General features: G+C 41.7%; 1 non-coding gene across 1 annotated transcript; it reads left to right on the top strand.

Moving 5' to 3' along the window:
* The first annotated feature begins 2,097 nt into the window (after positions 1-2,097).
* LOC130938003 (small nucleolar RNA R71) lies at positions 2,098-2,205 on the top strand. The gene has a single exon (XR_009069188.1). It is a non-coding gene; the product is annotated as a small nucleolar RNA R71 (small nucleolar RNA).
* The last annotated feature ends 5,535 nt before the right edge of the window (positions 2,206-7,740 follow it).

The raw sequence follows: 7,740 nt of genomic DNA, 5'->3' as shown, positions 1-7,740 counted from the left end.
CTTTGATATGGATTGACTAAAAGGCCCTTCTCACAGACCATTAATGAGACCCATGATGGCAGCTTCTGTTGGAAGGTTTTGTATATCTATGCATGTTTTGTTGAATCTCTCCATGTAGTTACGCAGGGTTTCCCGCTCTCTTTGTCTGATTCCTAGTAAGCTCGGAGCGTGTTTAGCTTTGTCCTTTTGGATGAAGAATCTGGCCAGGAATTTTTTAGCCATGTCATCGAAAATTAAGATGGACCTAGGAGGGAGATTGTCGAACTATCTAATTGTTGTTTTTGTTAAAGTAGTTGGAAAGGCTTTGCAACGAACTGCATCTGAGGCATCGGTGAGGTACATTCTGCTTCTGAAGTTGCTGAGATGATGGTTGGGATCTGTAGTGCTGTCGTATAAGGTTATGTCTGGGAATTTAAAGTCCTTTGGGATTTTCGTCTTCATGATTTCTTTGGTGAATGGGTCTTGCTCCTTTCGTGTGTTATCTTCGAGAATAGATCGGCTGGCTTTCGTCTTGACATCAGCTTGAAGTTTTAGGAGTTTGGTTTCCAATTCCTGGCGTCGCCTTATTTCTCTTTGCAGATCCTTCTCGGCCTCTCGTTGATGTAGGGCGTCTTCCTCAAGTTGTTTTAACCGATCTTGGAATGCCTCCAGGGCTCCCTCGTTTAGGGAGTTCCTATTGTTGATTTGGGGAGTATCTTTTGGTGTTGTGCCCGCATTTTTGTGCGGCATTCTTTCTTCTAGATCTGAGGTGTGATCGTTGTCATGGTCGTCCGCTATGGTAATGGAATGACTTCCAGGTTCCCCGGCAACGGCGCCAATGTTTCGTGGTTTACCTGAAACTAGAGGTCGATCTCGGACGAGATCTTCTATGCTAGTCGGAGCAGCGGAGTCTGATCTTGATGAGGGTGGTCAGAGCCGCTGTGTCCGACTCGTTGGACTTGGTGATGATGCTGATCCTTCATCCCCAGAGGGTGGGGAGTACCTGCAAGGGACTCCGATGCTTAAGTTAGCAAGGGTATTAAGCAGGTATCGAGTGGAATCAGAGTATGAGTTATACCTGGGTGCTCCAGTGTATTTATAATAGTGTGGAATGACCTTTCTGAACATAAGATAGTTATCTTATCTTATCTTATCTTTGAGTGAGGTCATCTTATCTTTCAAGGGAACCGCCTTTATCTCTACGGGCTTTGGGCTGTCCTTGGATTCGGGACGTGTTCCTCTGTTTGGGCCCTTTATTGGGCTTTCCTGTGACTTGGCTGAGCTCTTTGAGAAGAGGTCGGATTGTCCTGACCTGAAGAGGTCGGTCCCTTTGCCTGTAGAACATCCCGGGTCGGCCAGCTTGACCCAGGGTATGAACAACTCTCTTTTTGGATTCTCTTCTGTATTGCTTGGGAGAGTACTAGGAGGAGTTTCAGTGATTTTCTTACTCACCTGACCCACTTGTGCCACCAAATTTCTAATGGAGGACCTTGTTTCATTCATAAAACTTAAAGTGGCCTTAGATAGATCAGAGACTATATTTGCTAAGCTAGAGGGGCTTTGCTCAGAATTCTCTGTCTGTTGCTAAGAAGATGATGGAAAAGGCTTGCTATTGCTAAACGTGTTTCTTCCACCATTATTAAAGCCTTGTTGAGGCTTTTGTTGATCCTTCCATGAGAAATTTGGATGATTTCTCCATGAGGAATTATAGGTGTTTCCATAGGGTTCACCTATATAATTCACCTCTGCCATTGCAGGTTTCTCAGGATCATAAGCTTCTTCTTCAAAAGATGCCTCTTTAGAACTGCTGGATGCATTTTGCCATCCATTCAAACTCTGAAAAATCATGTTGACTTGCTGAGTCAACATTTTGTTCTGAGCCAATATGGCATTCAGAGTATCAATTTCAAGAACTCCCCTCTTCTGAGGCGTCCCATTACTCACAGGGTTCCTCTCAGAGGTGTACATGAATTGGTTATTTGCAACCATGTCAATGAGTTCTTGAGCTTCTGTAGGCGTTTTCTTTAGGTAAATGGATCCACCTGCAGAATGGTCCAGTGACATCTTAGAGAACTCAGATAGACCATCATAGAATATATCCAAAATGGTCCACTCTAAAAGCATGTCAGAAGGACACTTTTTGGTCAACTGTTTGTATCTTTCCCAAGCTTCATAGAGGGATTCACCATCTTTTTGCTTGAAGGTCTGAACATCCACTCTAAGCTTGCTCAACTTTTGAGGAGAAAAGAACTTGGCCAAGAAGGTCGTGACCAGTTTATCCCAAGAGTCCAGGCTATCTTTAGGTTGTGAGTCTAACCATGTTCTAGCCCTATCTCTTACAGCAAAAGGGAAAAGTATGAGCCTGTAGACTTCAGGATCTACTCCATTAGTCTTAACAGTATCACAGATCTGCAAGAATTCAGTTAAGAACTGATAGGGATCTTCTGATGGAATTCCATGAAACTTGCAGTTCTGTTGCATTAGAGCAACTAGTTGAGGTTTCAGCTCAAAATTGTTTGCACCAATAGTAGGGATTGAGATGCTTCTTCCATAAAAGTATGAAGTAGGTGTAGTATAATCACCAAGCATCCTCCTTGCGCCTCCACCATTGTTATTGGGTTCGGCCATGTCTCTTTCTTTTTTGAGATTCTCTGTAAGGTTTTCTCTGCATTGTTATGCTTTAGCTTCTCTTAGCTTCTTCTTCAGAGTCCTTTCAGGTTCAGGATCTGCTTCAACAAGAATATCCTTGTCCTTGCTCCTGCTCATATGAAAAAGAAGAGAACAGAAAAGAAAGAGGAATCCTCTATGTCACAGTATAGAGATTCCTTTATGTGAGTAGAAGAAAAAAAATAGAAGAGGGAGGAGAAAAATTTGAACACAAAAGGGGAAGTGAGGGTTCGAATTTTTTTAGATGAAGAGAAGTGTTAGTAAATAATTAAGATAAATAGGAAGAGATGAGAGAGAGAAATTCGAAAATTATTTTTGAAAAATAGTTAGTGATTTTAAAAAATTGAGATAAGAAATACAATTAAAATTAAAATTTGAACCAATTAGTTAATTAAAAAGAATTTTGAAAAAGGGTGAGGAATTTTCGAAAATTAGAGAGAGAAAAAGTAGTTAGGTGGTTTTGAAAAAGATAAGAAACAAACAAAAAGTCAATTAGTTAGTTGAAAGAGATTTGAAAATCAATTTTTTTTGAAAAGATAAGAAGTTGGAAAAGATTTTAAAAAAAAATATATGATTGAAAAGATATGGTTAAAAAAGATTTGATTTTTAAAATTAAAATTTGATTACTTGACTAACAAGAAACTAAAAGATACGATTCTAGAATTTAAAGATTGAATCTTTTTTAACAAGAAAGTAACAAACTTTAAATTTTTGAATCAATCACATTAATTATTAGTAAAGTTTTCGAAAATTAGAAATGAAATTAAGAAAAAGATTTTGAAAAAATCAAATTTTTAAAATTTTCGAAAAATAATAAGAAAAATGAAAAAGATTTGATTTTTGAAAGAGATTTTGAAAAGATAAGATTTTTAAAATTAAAATCTTGACTTGACTAACAAAAAACAACTTATTTTAAAAATTTTTGACTAAGTAAACCGAAAAATTTCGAAATTTATGTGAGAAATAAGGAAAATATATTTTTTTTTATTTTTGAATTTTTAATGATGAGAGAGAAAAACACAAATATGACCCAAAACATAAAAATTATGGATCAAAACACATAATGCATGCAAGAACACTATGAATGTCAAGATGGACACCAAGAACACTTTGAAGATCAAGATGAACATCAAGACTTATTTTTGAAAAATTTTTCAAGAAAGGAAAACATGCAAGACACCGAACTTAGAAATTTTCAATGCTTAGATACTATGAATGCAAAAGTGCATATGAAAAACAACAAAAGACACAAAACAAGAAAATATGAAGATCAAACAAGAAGACTTGTCAAGAACAACTTGAAGATCATGAAGAACACTGTTCATACCCTGGGTCGAGCTATCCGACCTGGGATGATTCGAGATAAAGCGACCAACCTCTTCAGGTCAGACTATTCGACCTCTTCTCAAAGAGCTCAGCCAAATCGACAGGAGAGCCCAGTTAAGGGCCCAAATAGAGGAGTATGACCCGAATCCTAAGGCAGCCCAAGCCTATAGGATAAAGGCGGTTCCGTTGAAGATACGCTGACCTCAACTCAAAGATAAGGATAAGATAAGATAACTAACTTATCTTATCCAAAAAGGTCACATCTCACCATTATAAATACACTGGAGCACCCAGGTATAACTCATACTCTGATTCTACTCAATACCTGCTTAATACCCTTGCTAACTTAAGCATCGGAGTCCCTTGCAGGTACCTCCCACCCTCCAGGGACGAAGGATCAGCGGCACATTCAGTCCGACAAGTCGGACGCACCAGCTCCGGTCACTATTCACCGGCCGGACACATCGGTTTTGACCACCACAGAAGATCTCGTCCGAGATCGACCTTCAGCTTCAAGTAACCCACGGAACATTGGCGCCGTTGCCGGGGAACCTGGAAGTCATCCCATCACCATGGCGGACGACCATGACAACGACCATAATTCAGGTCTGGAGGATCGGACACCGCACAAAAATGCGAATGTCACGCTACAAACCACTCCGGAAACGAACAAAGACAAAGACTCACCAAATTCAGGGGCAACAGAAGCGCTCCTGGATCGCCTAAAACAACTGGAAAAAGAAACTCAACAACAGCGGGAAATTGGAAGAGATCTCCAAAGAGAGGTGCGGCGACGTCGGGAGTTGGAAGAAAAACTACAGCAATTGGAAGCCGATCTCAAATCAATAGCCCCCTGGGCTAATCTCGATGAAAATTCATGAAAACCAAAATTCTGAAACACTTCAAACTCCTGGATATGACCCTGTATGATGGCACCACGGATCCCAACCACCACCTCAGCAACTTCAGAAGTAGAATGTACCTCACTGACGCCCCAGATGCTGTTCGCTGCAAGGCTTTTCCAACAACTCTCACGAAAACAGCAATCCGATGGTTCGACAACCTACCCCCGAAGTCCATCTCAAGCTTTGATGACTTAGCTAAAAAATTCCTAGCTAGATTCTCCATCCAGAAAGATAAAACCAAGCATGCCCTTAGTTTACTAGGGATCAAATAAGGAGATCGGGAAAGCCTCCGCAACTACATGGAGAGATTCAACAAAACATGCATGGACATACAAAATTTACCAACGGAGGCCGCCATTATTGGACTCATCAACGGCCTACGAGAGGGACCTTTCAGCCAATCCATCTCAAAAAAGTACCCGACCTCCTTAGATGAAGTACAGGAACGAACAGAAAAATACATCAACATGGAAGAAAACGCTCGGTTAGGAGAGACCTCAAAATCAGGGGCCACCTACCGAGACAGAGACAAGGAGTCCAAGAGAAAACAAGATCGAAAAGGAGAGAAAGTCAAAAAATACCATAATTTCACTCCTCTTAGGGCATCCCTGGTCGAGATATACAAAGAAGTCTGCCATACAGAAAAAATCTCCCCAGCACGGCCACTCAAAGGATAAAGGGGAGGAGGAAACCAGAAGGAATATTGTGAATACCATCGAATCCGAGGACACTCCACAAACGAATAGAACGATCACCTCGGACACCAGAAAGACATGTCCACATGATACACGGCGGATTCACAGCAGGAGGGATCTCCAAATCCTCTCGCAAAAGATATCTCAAAGAAGTATATCATGTCGAAGGAGAGGAGAAGGCACTCAACATTCCGGCAATTACATTCACTAAAGAGGACGCATCCGGCATCATCACAGAACACGATGATCCCATGGTTATCACCATCATATTGGCAAACACCAAACTACACCGCACCTTAATAGACCAAGGGAGTTCTGCCGACATCTTATTCAAAATAGCCTTTGATAAACTCGGCTTGGAAGAAAAAGAACTTAAAGCATATCCAAATAGCCTGTTTGGGCTAGGAGATACCCCGGTTCGACCACTCGGATACATACCACTACATACAACCTTCGGAAAAGGGGACCAATCCAGGACCCTCAAAATAGACTACATCGTAGTCGATGTAAGTTCAGCTTACAACGCTCTCATAGGATGGACAACACTAATCCAACTCGGCGCAATAGTCTCGACCCCACACCTATGTATGAAGTTCCCAACCCCAAAAGGGATAGCCACGATAAAAACAGACCAGAAGACGGCATGTCGCTGTTATAACGAAAGCCTAACCCTCAGAAGCAAAGGAGAAGAGTTCCACACAATCGAGCTGGACGGAGTTCATCGACGAGAAGAACTTTGCCCCCAGCCAGAAGGCAAGATAAAAACGATTCAGATCGGGGACACCTCGGAAAAAATAACTAATATCGGCACAATCCTAAAAGGAGATTTAAAAGAATTACTAATACAATTCTTGCGAGATAACGTCGACCTCTTCGCATGGAAAGCTGCAGACATGCCAGGTATCGACCCGAAGCTAATGTGTCACAAGTTGGCGGTCTACCCAGGATCTCGACCGGTGCAGCAGAGACGAAGAAAACTTGGGCTAGAACGATCCCAAGCTGTGGAAGAGCAAGTACAAGCACTCCTGGAAGCAGGATTCATAAGAGAAGTCAAATATCCACTATGGCTAGCCAACGTTGTCTTGGTGAAAAAATCAAATGGGAAGTGGCGAATGTGCACCGATTACACCGATCTCAACAAAGCTTGTCCAAAGGATCCATATCCACTCCCAAGTATTGACGCTCTGGTAGATGCCTCCTCTGGATACAAATATCTCTCGTTTATGGACGCATACTCGGGATACAATCAAATCCCCATGTACCCACCAGATCAAGAAAAGACCTCGTTCCTAACACCAAAAGCAAACTACTGCTACATTGTAATGCCTTTTGGTCTCAAGAACGCAGGAGATACTTACCAAAGGCTAATGAATAAAGTCTTCTCAGATCACATCGGAAAGATCATGGAAGTCTATGTGGACGACATGCTAATTAAAACGCAAAGTGAAAAGACATTATTGTCTGACCTAGCCCAAGTGTTCGACACCATTAGGAAGCATGATATGCGACTCAATCCAACAAAATGCACCTTTGCGGTAGAAGCAGGCAAATTTTTAGGTTTTATGCTCACAAAAAGAGGAATTGAAGCAAATCCAGATAAATGCCAGGCCATACTCAACATGAAAAGTCCAACCTGTGTTAAAGAAGTACAGCAACTCAACGGGAGATTGGCTGCCCTATCCCGATTCTTAGCAGGAGCCGCGATAAGATCCCTCCCTTTCTATGCTAGTTTAAGAAAGGGAAAACAGTTCGAATGGATGACAGAATTCAAACAAGCCTTCCAAGACTTCAAGGAGTTCTTAGGACAGCCACCTATCCTATCTCGACCACGAGAAAGGGAACGGCTCATATTATATCCCGCAGAAGGGAGCCGGGCAATAGCCTCAGCACTAGTCAGAGAAGACGAAAATGGGCAACAACCCGTCTACTTCATTAGCAAAGCGTTACAAGGATCCGAGCTGAACTACCAGAAAATAGAAAAATTTGCCTATACCCTCATACTAACATCTCAACGACTCCGCCCGTACTTTCAGGCTCACACCATTAAGGTTCAAACTAACCAGCCCATAAAAGGAATATTGCAGAAAACAGATCTGGCAGGCAGAATTCTACAATGGGCAGTCGAGTTGTCAGAGTTTGACCTCCAATATGAATCTCGGACGGCCATC

This window comes from Arachis stenosperma, chromosome 6 (genome assembly GCF_014773155.1).
Source record: "Arachis stenosperma cultivar V10309 chromosome 6, arast.V10309.gnm1.PFL2, whole genome shotgun sequence".
NCBI lineage: Eukaryota > Viridiplantae > Streptophyta > Magnoliopsida > Fabales > Fabaceae > Arachis > Arachis stenosperma.
This window is presented reverse-complemented; position numbering and strand designations above follow the sequence as displayed.